The 12772-nt window shown below is 40.1% G+C and overlaps 1 long non-coding RNA gene and 1 pseudogene across 1 annotated transcript; both read right to left on the reverse strand.

Moving 5' to 3' along the window:
* LOC109231658 lies at positions 5996-10023 on the reverse strand (annotated as a pseudogene).
* On the reverse strand, positions 12185-12772 carry LOC109231854. Its single transcript, XR_002068853.1, has 4 exons — positions 12654-12772; positions 12461-12533; positions 12302-12380; positions 12185-12199 (listed from the first exon to the last, which is right to left on the reverse strand). It is a non-coding gene; the product is annotated as an uncharacterized LOC109231854 (long non-coding RNA).

Raw genomic sequence — 12772 nt, forward strand, 5'->3', positions numbered from 1 at the left:
ACCATATTCGAGCCTCCTGTCATGTACGTCTTTTCCAAACCCATCAGCGACTTGCCACTCAGCTGGTCCAGATCCCCCACACAGGAACTTCAAGTATGTGGTTCACATTCGGGTCTTTGTTCTCTCCTCAGTACTCTGAGTCGGACTGATGCAGGATGCGGAAGTACTATTATTTATTGCCGAGGCGGAAATATCAACTTGACCCCACGAACCCAAACAATGTCAAGTGCCCCTGTCAGGGGTCCCAGTTGGCATACAATTCACCACAAGAGTCAAATTTGCTACACCTTCGGTCCTTGAGCAAAGCGTGTCCACCCATTCTGCTCTATGACTCGGCAAAATATCGGAGAACTTAACTTGGTAGCCTTAAAATTCAACGGTCTTTCAAAGAGTAGTGGGATTGATTTGTTTAGTCTTTATATGCTTCCATTGTTCCACGCACTTTCACTCACGAACTTCGTATCCACACGTTCGTAGCCTTTGGAACACTCGGACTCCCCTTCACCGTCGGGTAACTGAATCGCTGCCTCCTATCATCATCTGAGTCCTCTTCAGATTCTGATCCACAACCCTTGTCACCTTGCCCTTTTCCTTCACCTCGGCTACTTTCCGTTTCTCTGCTAGTGGTTGTGAAGCCCTCTCTAATTTGCACCGGAACCTCTTTGGCTAGACTGCCGTGTTGACATGCTCTTTGCTGTATTGTTCAGCCCCCAGTGCTCAGATAGGTAGCCTCAGGGTCCACCTCAAGAAGTTCCAGTCTTTACCTTATCAGTCTTAGCCTTTGTTTGTGCCTCTGTATTACCCTCTCTGCTACATTCTTGTCAGTTGGGCTTTCTTTGGGGGTGGCTTACCAGTACCACGCTCCATGGCTTCTAGTTGGTGTTTTTGAGACGGCCATATCGCTTGCAAAAGATACAAAACACATATTAGTATAATGTATAACCTTAAGTCATAGTGGTATACATCGCACCCACACTTAGACCGAAAGCGTAAGTGTGCAACCAGGGTACAAATGCCTACTACAGCTTAATGACAGTGTTAAGGTTACTTCTCATCATGGAAAATCAAATGGGTAGGCAGACGCACACGTCGCGCGCAAGTCGTGCCGAAGTTGGCCGAGGGTTGACATTTGTTCTAAAACGGATGCAATTTAAGTGCAAAGACCCCAACGGCTAGCCCACACCAAAGAGATGTTCATATTAACCAAAACAATGAGTTTTGCTACTCAGACTTCACAAAAACTAACAAAATTCTCAATCGGGCAATTTGTCGAACATCTTATATGCATAATTTCTATCCTCATGTATCAATGCAAGTAACATGTGCTTTGCCCTCCCAATTTGAGTGAGGTAGTGGGAATTGTAGTTTACACCTCACTATGAATAACAACCAACAAAATCTAGAGAAATTATGCTCCAAAATTCACAATTCAATTACTTCTACCTAAAGTAACCCATAACAAGAAATTGCAAACAAGGAGAACAACTATAACTGACGCAAGGGGAGTGGTACGAAACTATATGAAACAAAAACAACAAAAAAACAAAAAACAAAAAAAAAAACGGAACACGTGCACCGCAATTGATACATGTGAGCGAAACAAAACGGAATACTGTGAACGAAACTTGAAAAAGAAAACAAAAAAAAAAAACCTAACAAGCAATTGACTTACCTGATTTGGATGGCAGAATGTAGAACGAGGGGTGGGGGTGCGAAATTTGGGAATATAGCTATTGAAATAACTATAACGTTTAAGAACAAAAAGAAAGAAAAAATATTCTTAAAAAAAAAACAAAAAAATTTACAATTCGCAATGAGGCGCGCGATGCCCTCACTTCATGTTTTTTTATTTTGTGGCTGGCCTGTCGCGTCTGCCTTCGCGTGTAGACGCGGATTTAGACGAGCCCAGTGCTGGCCATTTTTTCAGTTTTCTTTATTTTTTTCAATTTAGCCACTTTTGGCCCCCCTTTTTTTTTTAAAAAAAATGATTTCTTCACTCCGACAGTACTAGAAATAGGCACTATATCATTGTTGAAAGTGTGGTAGTTGAAGCAAATCTTGCGTGCAATCAAATAAGTTTTCAAGATCACCTAGTCGCAGGTGAACAATGAAAGACAAGAAGAGGTAGCCTCTGAAGATGATTTTACTCTAGACAAGTTTTCATCGAATTGAGACACGATAGGGTGAGATGTGGAGGGAACGCTGCTAGACGTGCATGCTTTAGGATAGTTTTCGATCTTCAAAGGTGAGGGCATTTGTTTTTTCTTGTTGAAGTTGAGAAGACTATTGGAAGGTGCAATCTAAGTTTTCAAGTTGTGTCCTTTTCTTGCCCTTGCTCTATATATATAGAACTAGGGGGCTAGAGAAAAGGACTTGATTCTAGGCGATGTCTGTGGCATGCCTCTCCACCATCACATACACCACCTATTCTTCTTTTATTTATAAAATGATTCCCCACGGAATGGGTTAGCAATTTGAGTGCATAAACATTTCAGTAACTGTATGTTTATCAGTGCACGTCGGGTTGGAGACAAGGAATATTGACAACTCTGCATTCATAAATGGAACTCGATCGTGCACTTTATTTGATTGCATACAAATTATACATGGATGCAACCTCACAGTTGGTTTGGATTAAACTGCATATCAGGCAATGTTTATGCTCTGTCTCGTACGACCTTCATCTTAGTGACTACATATATAATGCAATGACTCACTCTTTTTCTGCACATGGATGATCTGCAATTTTAAATGTGGAATCAAATTTCAATGCAGTATAGGATATGTAAATAAATGTCTGAGTTTCAGCATAAAGTATTAAGAGACAACATGATACCTCCTTGAAAGTTGCAACCTGCGAGAGACAGCATATGCACGAGTTAAACCAAGTAGTTTGGCATCCACTTTGATTAATGCCAGCATATTTAAACTTCATCACAACAGAAACATTTCTGGGCTTTAATTTAACATACTAAATCAGAAGTACTGGGATCAGGTGGATGGGAGTTGGGAGACACTACTAAGAATGAGGATGAAGGTTGTATGGGTCAAAATCGGACTTAGGAAATCAGGCGTGGGAAGGTCGTTGAGTGAGAAGACGGTGTTTCATTTGGGCAGCAAAGTCGAGGTTGGCTGAAGCCCAATAACGAGCAATCGTTGAGCAAGCCGTTGAAGCTGAGGTCGAATAGCGAGGAGTAGGAATAACGGCTAGTGTAATCTTGGACTAGAGATGGAATATTCAAGAGAATATTCCCTTTGTTGTACTTTTTTAGGGTGTTTCAGAGAACATCACATATAAATAGAAAAAGAGAGAGAGAAGAGGGGCATGTGAGATTGATTCTGGAGAACTGTTGTATGAAGTTGACCCTTAAGGAAAAATACAAAGTTCACCTTTCTATAGTGATTGATTTTATAGATTATTCTTCCCTTTCACTGCATGATCAGAAGAAAGTATTGCTCATATTCTTGTTTACCGCCATATTTCGTTGTCCGAAGGAAGATCTTCCACATCATTCGATATTTGGGTGAATTGTTCTTCCTATTCACATTTATTGCCATTTCCCCTATTTAATTCTCGTAACTCATTCTTCATTTACACGACTCTGAGCACTAGGTAAACGGTATCATTTAGACTCTAAGCTAGATCTAAGAATTATTATGCTTGACTAGGATTACCTTTCACCTCAGTTATCTTTTATATTAGTTTAACAAAGAGTAGTATACTTTTTGGTCAAACAAAGGCTCCAAAGATCTAAATCATTATAGTTCAAGTGCCCTGAAGAAGATGAAGTCCGAGTCTTGTCTTCGACTGCTGAAACCAAACGAATCATCAGGGAGCTGCCATTCGACAATATTAAGGATACAGGAGTTTGCGCACACAAGTCTATTTGTTCTTTTGTTCGATAAAAAACAAGGAAAAGGAGACACATCTCTGCAAGTATGACAACCATACTAGAAAGGTGATAAAGCCAACTGCTCCACACCAGTAAGATGAAGTCCGAACTTTCATCACGTCTCAGTCCTCCTAATTTTCTATGATTAGATAATAAGTTTCTGACTTTTTCGTTTTGACTGAGTACTTATGATTCAAACCCATGGCAGTGTAACACGTCGAGGTTTATTAACTACTCAATTCATATGTTGTTTAATTACCGTCTTGAGTATACATACACTCGTTAATGTTTATTGATAATCTAACAGTGGAGTGATTGATTACGTAAAACTCAATATAAACGGCAGATGTCTAAGTGCAGTATCGATCGAACGCCACAACCTTGCAGATGTCCTGCATTTTATTTCTTCCATTTCTTTGGAGGATCCTAAAAGAAGTCTTATTAGAGTTAGAAATGTGGCAACACCTCACAACGTTATGTTGAGGCTTCAGAAACTTTTCTCACATTTTGGTTGTGTTGTAAGGAGGAGGCCAAAAAGATGTTGGATTATTCAATTCAAAGAAAAATTGATTTGCGCACTTCAATTAATCTGTGCGTTATTTGTGAGAAGGATAGAGTGTGTCTCAATGACTTTATGACAGAATCGGCAGATGAGATGAATCATGACTCAATGACCAACACAACAAATTTGAACATGACAAAATGTTGTATATTACTGGTCCTATTTGTAAGTTGATTGGAAGGCATATATTCTCTGTGCAGCTTTTCCCCTTTGCCTTTCAATCCATTAATCATGATGTACCCCTTTATCTTTAATCTGCAATATCCTTTTTATTCTTTTATAAATGTGGTACCAAATCGGAACAACAACAGATCTTATCATATTCAGAAACACGATTTACCAACCTGGTATAACGATGTATTCAACACGCCCCACCTCAAATCCCAGAAAACCTTTAAGGTTAGCAGCTTCTGAGTTAGCTTAAGCTGAAATATTACCATGGCAGAATAAGGAGCTGTCCAAAACAAGCCATACAATTATCAGTGGATAGAATGCACCATCTATCATCAAAAATAAATCTGGTTCATCTATCCAGCCCTATACATACCTAATTCAAGATATAGATTTTAATCAGAATTTAAAAGAACATAGCCACTGTACAACAATCAGAATACAACTAACTCATGAATATTTATGCCTCTATTCTCGGGCAATGTCTGGTGCCAGGACCAGCAGTGCAAATGACTTGCATAACAAACAGCCTCTTCTCATGTTCTGCTGGTGTACTCTTGATCCAACTAGAATATGTCAAAGTACGGCAAGCCTCAGAATGACCAACTCCTCAACCTCCCTCCTTAAGGCAGCCAGAACAAACTATATCCCAAACTCCTGAGTTTCACATTTCCGGACAAATGTCTCATGTTCTTTTCATTGAGGCAGACGGCCTCTGCTTGCAGGTTAATGCCACCTCACTTGCTTATTCGTGTACTATCACAAGAATGAAGCACGCTATCCGTACATGACCTGCATCACAAATATCTCCAACAATCAGTTCTCAATACCAATCAACAGTTGCTCCAGGAGGACAGAGCACAAAGTCTCCAGCCTGGCTCAATTTAGTCGGTGCCACCTAAGCTGCCGCAGGGACTGGTCCGGCCACCACAATAGGACGCACCACCATGCCAAGTGGTGCCTATAGTGGTGCCAATGGGCAAACTACCACCATGGCAACGCTTAAAAATACTCGCATTTAACAGAGGCATGATGTTTCACAATTTACGCGTCTGCAGTAGCTCAGGATTTAGTGACTTGAGCATACTTTCAGGTTCATAGCTAGTCTGACAGCGGAGCCCCACCACTGAAAAACAGCATATTTTATACTGCATCAGTTAATGTAATATTCAAGATCCAAGGGACATTCTAAAACAGGAGATTCAAGAATATCTGTCCTGAATATCAGCAAAAAGTTTCCATTGCCAATAACCTCAAAGGCACATCATCAGTATTACAGCTGCCATAAATCTCTCTTCCCAGCTGAAACTGATTAAGCTATGATTACGCTACAGCGAGAGCAGAGAAACAAACAAGGTCTCTGTGCTCCATCTCACATTGTTTCCCAGCCTGAAAATTGAATAACCTCCAATAGTAGCATAATAACAGGCACCGAGAAGGTGTAACCTTTCAAGGTAATGCAATAACAATTTTTCATGCAATTCAAGCCAGATTATCCTCTTCAATGCGTTGCAAAAGCTCCTCGTAAACCTTCAAGGATTGCAGTACCTTTCCATGGCCTCAAAAATATGCTCTAGACCAAGCTGAAGACTACTATTTTTGCTTGTGTCACTCTGGTACACGACATGCTATTTAGTGAGAGACCATTTTCATCCCCAGAAACGATTACTATTCTTTTTGCCCAATGCATGAATCTCCTTTTGTATCTTCTGGTCCTCTCTCTCCAGGTTCTTCACTTTTCTCTCCATATCCTTGTTCACCATCATCCTTTGCCGCATTTCCAGTTTATCTCGCTCCCAGAGCTGAAGGACATTAGTTGCAAAATCTCGCATACAGTCAATAAACCTCTTTCTCAGAAACTCCTTCAATGGTTTGTGACCACTGATTACAAATACAAAAAATTGGGGGAGCACCAATCCTTCCGGAGAGAAGGGAACTCTTCCATCGGGGTTTCTCTCAAGGTACATACAGAAGACATTTCATGAGCCAAGAGTTAGAGCTCTCACATAACCTTTCTGTGCATTCACCCAGCAAGAGATCTCAAGTCCAGTGCAAAAGCTCCTGCTCAGCTCCAGAGTGGCTTCGAGATGTGCATCACTGAAGTGTTTGTGAGATGCAATGGCATCTAATCTTTTGGCTTCTCCAATAGCCTGGCATTGGTTACGATGACACTCAAGCATGCCTTTCCACATTTTACTTAACCTGCATAGAGAACCACACAAGAGAAACTTACATTAAGATAACTAATTGCCTAGAATGAGATAAAAGTTCAGCGGAAAAATCTGAGACCGATCCGACAGTACTATAAATAGGCACTATATCAAGATAAATCCCAAAAGCATCCATAGGAGATCGCGCAGCTGTGTCTGATTGATGCATTTGCAACTCTTGAAGTTTATTTCAGTTTTAGCGAAAGCAAGAATTCCCCTTTAGGAGTATCACAAGCAGCTAAACATTTACATTCACCCTTAACTTTCTAATAAAGACAAACTATAATGGCATTTGCTAAGGCTGAATATGCTGGTCATTGCTACCACATCCTAACAAACAAGCCAATTCTTCTATTTATATTTTTGAATGAAGTGAGTTATAATACATACAATAAAGCTGGGACACCAAAAACCTCCCCTATACAAGTGGTTTTTCGAAAAATAAACCTACAAAAAGACATGATTCTCTATGAAAGAATCTTCAATACCAGTTCGAACTCATGGGGTGGCACCCAAAGAAACTAGGATAGAAGATATTTCTCAAATGTTCAAAATCATTGTCTACCCCCTCCAAGCTAGAATAAAAAGCCAATTTGAGTTGCACAAAAGAGCAGTTTTAGGCAGTTACCATATGCTTGTAGCACGCTTAATAGAAGAAGACTTGACAATCATCACAAGAAATTCTTTAAAAGCTTTCATCTTTACAGGTTTTCGTCTTGCCGAAGGATACTAGAAACAAGAACATCGATTGGATCCAAATCAATTTTTTGAAATCATTTCTGGAGATCAATATACAAGACTTTAAGATGATGCAGTAGCTTGGAGGCCATGCAATGATGTTCATTACAAAAAACCTAGCAGTACAAATCAGAAACAGTAATCAAAAATGGGCAAACCAACAATTCTTCTCTTCATTGTAGTGGCATTTACGAAATCTAATGATAGGCAACCAGATAGAGATTCTTTAAAATCTCATAAACAAAAGGTATCCGTTTTACCGGAAGACTTGGAAAAAAGACGTACCCCTGATAAATTCATTCAGTTGCGGCCATAACTCTTCATCCCTAATCTTGTATCTTCTCAGAGATCTTGTCAACAACCTGAATCGCGATTCTAATTTTTGTGGAGAGACTTCTAACCAGTTTGCCTTGTCATATCAACCTTGTGAGCCTCAGCACCCTTTTGATCTAATCGCTTTAGCTTTTCAGATTTCCTTTCATGGAGTACCCTTATCTTCTCCTCGGACTGCACCAGAATAAGCAAGGGGAAGTACACACTGTCAATACACAGTACATGTTTAAGGCAATATGAATTACACCTAGCACTACAGCAACCTTTGTCTTGTGGTAAAGGGGCGATCGAAGGGGAGCAATTTATAAATTCAATTGCAAACAAAAGAAAAAAAAATACTCAAAGGACTCATATCACCCAGAAGAGGAAATACAAGCAACAATAGACACAGAAAATGTATAGTAACAACCATAACTGAGTTCGCAGCTTCTCTAAAGTGAGACAGACATGGACTACAGATGAAGATTAAACATAGCAAACGACAGTAGTGATAACAAGTACAGATGTATGGCATTAGCTATCTCTGGAATCTGGATTGTCAAAGGTTTTTGAGATTGTCCACAAAGATTCTACTGCACCAATGCCAAGTTCCACTTAATTACACACTTGCAAGACACACCAAAACACAGAAAGAGACAATAATCACAGATGAGGAAGAAACAATTTTAAATCCTCTAATTAATTGAGCTATTCAGAGAGCAAGCAAAACACACCAGTAAACTCTGCCCTCCAAAGAAGATGTCATCCAAGCATCATAAAGCAAACAATGAAAAGAAATAAGTGAACCTACAAAAGAAAACAATACCTTAACCTCCTGATACAGCTTCTTCTCCCAGAGTGCAGCTTGTTTAACGTTGAAGAAAGGTTCCTGGACCTTGAAGTAACATCTCCTTCACCATTTGAAGCAGCAGGATCAGCGATCTGAATCTCAGCACTCTTTGAGGTAGAAGTTTGTGAGAGACTAAAGAATAACGAAGGAGTAATTGCATGCAACATCTTGGAAAGAAACTGCTCCCACAAATTCCCATGAAATATAAGTTAAAATCAACTGAAATAACCTCAAACATCAACCATAACAAAATTACTACCATGTCCAGTACACTTTGACATAGCAAGACTTAGCTTTTATCATAAACAATCCAATATTATCATCTACAAGGCTCAAGAGCATAATGACAGATTCTTTGTGGAGAATAGGATAAAAATCATAACTTGATAAAAGAACAACTTGCCTCACTCCCACACAATTGGGATCAGTTATATGAATCCTCACAATTCATGCTACTCCTACTTAAACTCATCTCAAGCCAATATTATATGCAAATACATACTATAATTCTCTTATATTTTGTAAATATATATGTTTAGGGTAAACCACTCCTACAAAGCATAGGACCTATGGTAAAGTGCTAACGTCTAAAAAATCATAACGTGACATCACAATTGAATACCTCCATACGTGGAAGGCATAATAACCAAAACTTGAGATCCACTGAAGTACCTTGATAGGAGGCGTGCTTACATTGTGGGGAAGCTTTCCAACCTCGAGCATCTGGGCAAGCTCATTCCAGATTCAGAAGCTCGCTCAAATTGAACTTGTATCTCTTTCACAACATCAAGAATCATCCTTAAATGCACGAGCTTTAACATTTCCACCATGTCCCCTGACTATTTCTGTCTCATCTACCACTTTCTTATCCACCACGTGCACCTCATACTCCACCTCCTGCTCATTCTCAACTGACCCACTTGGCCTCCCACGGTATAACGACTCTGTATCAGTTTGCTCTCCCCCTCCTCTGCCACAGCCTTTGAATAGTTCTCTCCGCCACTCCTCCATCGCCGGGGACAAAATTCTGATGTCCATGAACTTCCTTAACAACCTCATGCTCAAAGTCCTCTTCTTCCAAATCAGGAATACCCTCTTCTTCCTCACCTCTCTCGAGTCTCGCTTGGCGTATAAGGTGTAGGGTAATTATTATTCTCAAAAGTCTCGAAAGGGTTCAGAAAACCAAGGTGAACTCCTCGGTGGAGATGGCGGGTGGTGGGCGTTTCGAAGTCGAAGGCGCACTCTAGACGCCCAGCGGCGGAATGAAACACCGTACGGCCTTTGCATCGACGAGGGAAAAAACTGTCACCGTAATGGATATTCCGGGTAATTGTAGTTAGAATTAGGGTTGTTGCTATTCGATAAGGATAAGGGTAATAGAAGAAGAGCCTTCCACCATACGAACAGTCTGGGAGCTCATCGGCCGTTGTTGATAGGTCACCGATGGCGTCGTTTGCTTCCTCATAAATTCATATGCATATATCCCCCACCACCCCCTCCAACTTGATACGGTGCTCCATACCCACCACCCGCACCAACCTGATATGGTGCTCCGTACCACCACCAGCTACCGACTTGATACGGTGCTCCGAACCGTCACCAGCTCCCGATTGATACGGTGCTCCGAACCCGCCACCCGCTCGACTTGATATGGTGCCCGAACCCGCCTAGGGTTTCCTGATCAGCATAAGCGAACTGACCGTACTGATTATTAACGTGAGTAGGGGTTTCGGTATTGGTGGTGATGCAAAGACTCTGAACCGGAGTCATCATCGTCCGAACCGAGTCAGAATGGAAATGAAGAATGTGAACCGGAACTAGAGTGAGAATCGTGATGTTTGTGAATTTGCCTTTTTTGCTGGAGGGGAAGAAGAGGAAGGTTCTGGAAGGTCTCCTCCACCTTTGCGTTGGAAGGGAGATTGAAACCGGAGAAAGAGGACTATCGGAGGAAACGCAGTAGAAAGATCGAGATCATGTTGGAAGAACCGGTGAGAGAAACCCCGACGGCTTTTAAAGAGTGAAGATAAGCTACATGGGCTTCAGCAAAAGCGTAACAGGTGGTGAATAGCTTCGTCTAGAAAGGCGCAACGTTCACGGCAGAGTGCCACCGCCGGTAAGTCTCATGCTTTGAGGTTGCGCACCCCATAATTCAGATAATAAAATTGGGATTAGTGATTATTGCCCATGAAAAAAAACGTTTAATAATAATAAAAGGAGGGATTTTGGAAATAAAGAAAGAGAAGGCATGGTGAAGGGTAGAGTGAGAGAATTAGTGGGAGAAACAGGAAGGATGATCAACGAATGGACGGTAAAGAGAAAGAACAAGAAGCATCACCACCCACCCAGTCACAACCCCCCACCCCATTAATTGGAGGGACAAAGATGGAATCTTTGCAGCAGTGATTTCGTCTGTTTGTAGGCACTAGCACTAGCAAGATAATAAGAAAGAAATAAAGAGGAAAGATATTTGCCACGGCGAATACTGTTGCTTTTCCTTTTTCAACGATTTAGCAGATTAATAATGCTTATTTTAGGTGATAAAATGTCACTTAGCATGTAATCTGAATTTTTAACCTAAAAGTTAGCTTACTAACAAAACGACATTTCTCTCATAATAATGGGTTAGAGATTGGACGAAACGCAACGTAAGTGGTGTAAATCGGTACGGGGTGGTACAGGGGGTGAACTACAAAAGAAATGATAAGTGTCGGTGCAAGATTGTAAATAGTATTACTTTCGATTTATGTCCCTTTTCGGTACGTTTTAAAAAAGAATGACCCCTTTCTAATTTGGCAACAATTTAATTTAAACTTACAATTCTACCCTTTATAAAGAAGTTTTTATAACCATACAAATAGCCCTTATGACTTGTTTAGAATCACAAATTCCAAAAGTATTCATTTTTCTTAAACTTCGTGTCAAGGTCAAATAGGTTCACAATAAATTGAAATGGAGGGTGTAGATAAATATTACTTCCTCCAATTTTTTCCATACAATAATATTTGAGAGCATAGATTTAAAAATAATAAGAAAGTCCCTTCGTGGCGTCATCCATACAATACCTTGGGATCAATCCCCTCAATGCTTTTGGGCTTCGAATATTTCACATAGGATAGTGTGGTTTACATCTCCTGTGTGGTTTGCAGGCTATACTAAGTAGGGGTTACCCAGTGCTTACACGAAGGGCAAAGACTATGGCCAGTGGCGAAGCCTGAAAATTCAATAAGGTGTTTCAAATTTTGAACACTCTTGCCAGTGGGGCTATGCAAGGTGTTCAAAGTCTGTTTTTAATCAATAACAAGTAATATTTTACCTATATGTAATATAATTTTTTTTCGGCGAAGGGTGGTCAGTTGACCACCCTTCAATCAAAGTAGCTTCGCCCCTGACTATGGCATAGGCTGTAGCGGCCTGGGGATTAATATAATAATAAAATAATCTCTCTCTTTTGATTTCTCCTTATCTCCTACATTTGAGAGACTGAATTATTCAAAGTCCAAAAACTAGATGACAAGAATAAGTAGTACTAACAAAATAAGAAAACAATGAACATTCATGGATGCACTTACCTCGAGTTTCTTCAGCTTTTTTTTTTGAGATTGACTTAACTTAATGTTATTCTTCGTTTTAAGCTTTTTCGATACCTGATATGAAAAAAATAAAAGCAATCGGTCATCTGTGAAGACGTTCAAACATGTATAACATATTGATTTTCTGTTTATACCTGTTCCTTTTCTGTCTTCTTCTTCTTTTTCTTGTCTGGCAATATAATTGCATTGCTATCTTGATCATTCAGACTATTAACACAAGCAGTCCAGATATAAAGTTAATAACTACGAAGGTATATTCTCAATTGAAACCAAAGACAACAGTTGTTTAAGCAGCAAAAAAAGCAAGTGGATTAGGAAATCAATTACCTCCAGATGTCTGTATCAAGGTTAGTATCTGCACGAGGCTCCATTATCACGACTAAAATAATAATACTCTTGCAGCCGGCAGTCGAAGCAAATTGATAACTTCGCTGTGTTCTTTCTCA

The sequence above is a fragment of the Nicotiana attenuata genome, chromosome 8 (genome assembly GCF_001879085.1).
Source record: "Nicotiana attenuata strain UT chromosome 8, NIATTr2, whole genome shotgun sequence".
Lineage (NCBI taxonomy): Eukaryota > Viridiplantae > Streptophyta > Magnoliopsida > Solanales > Solanaceae > Nicotiana > Nicotiana attenuata.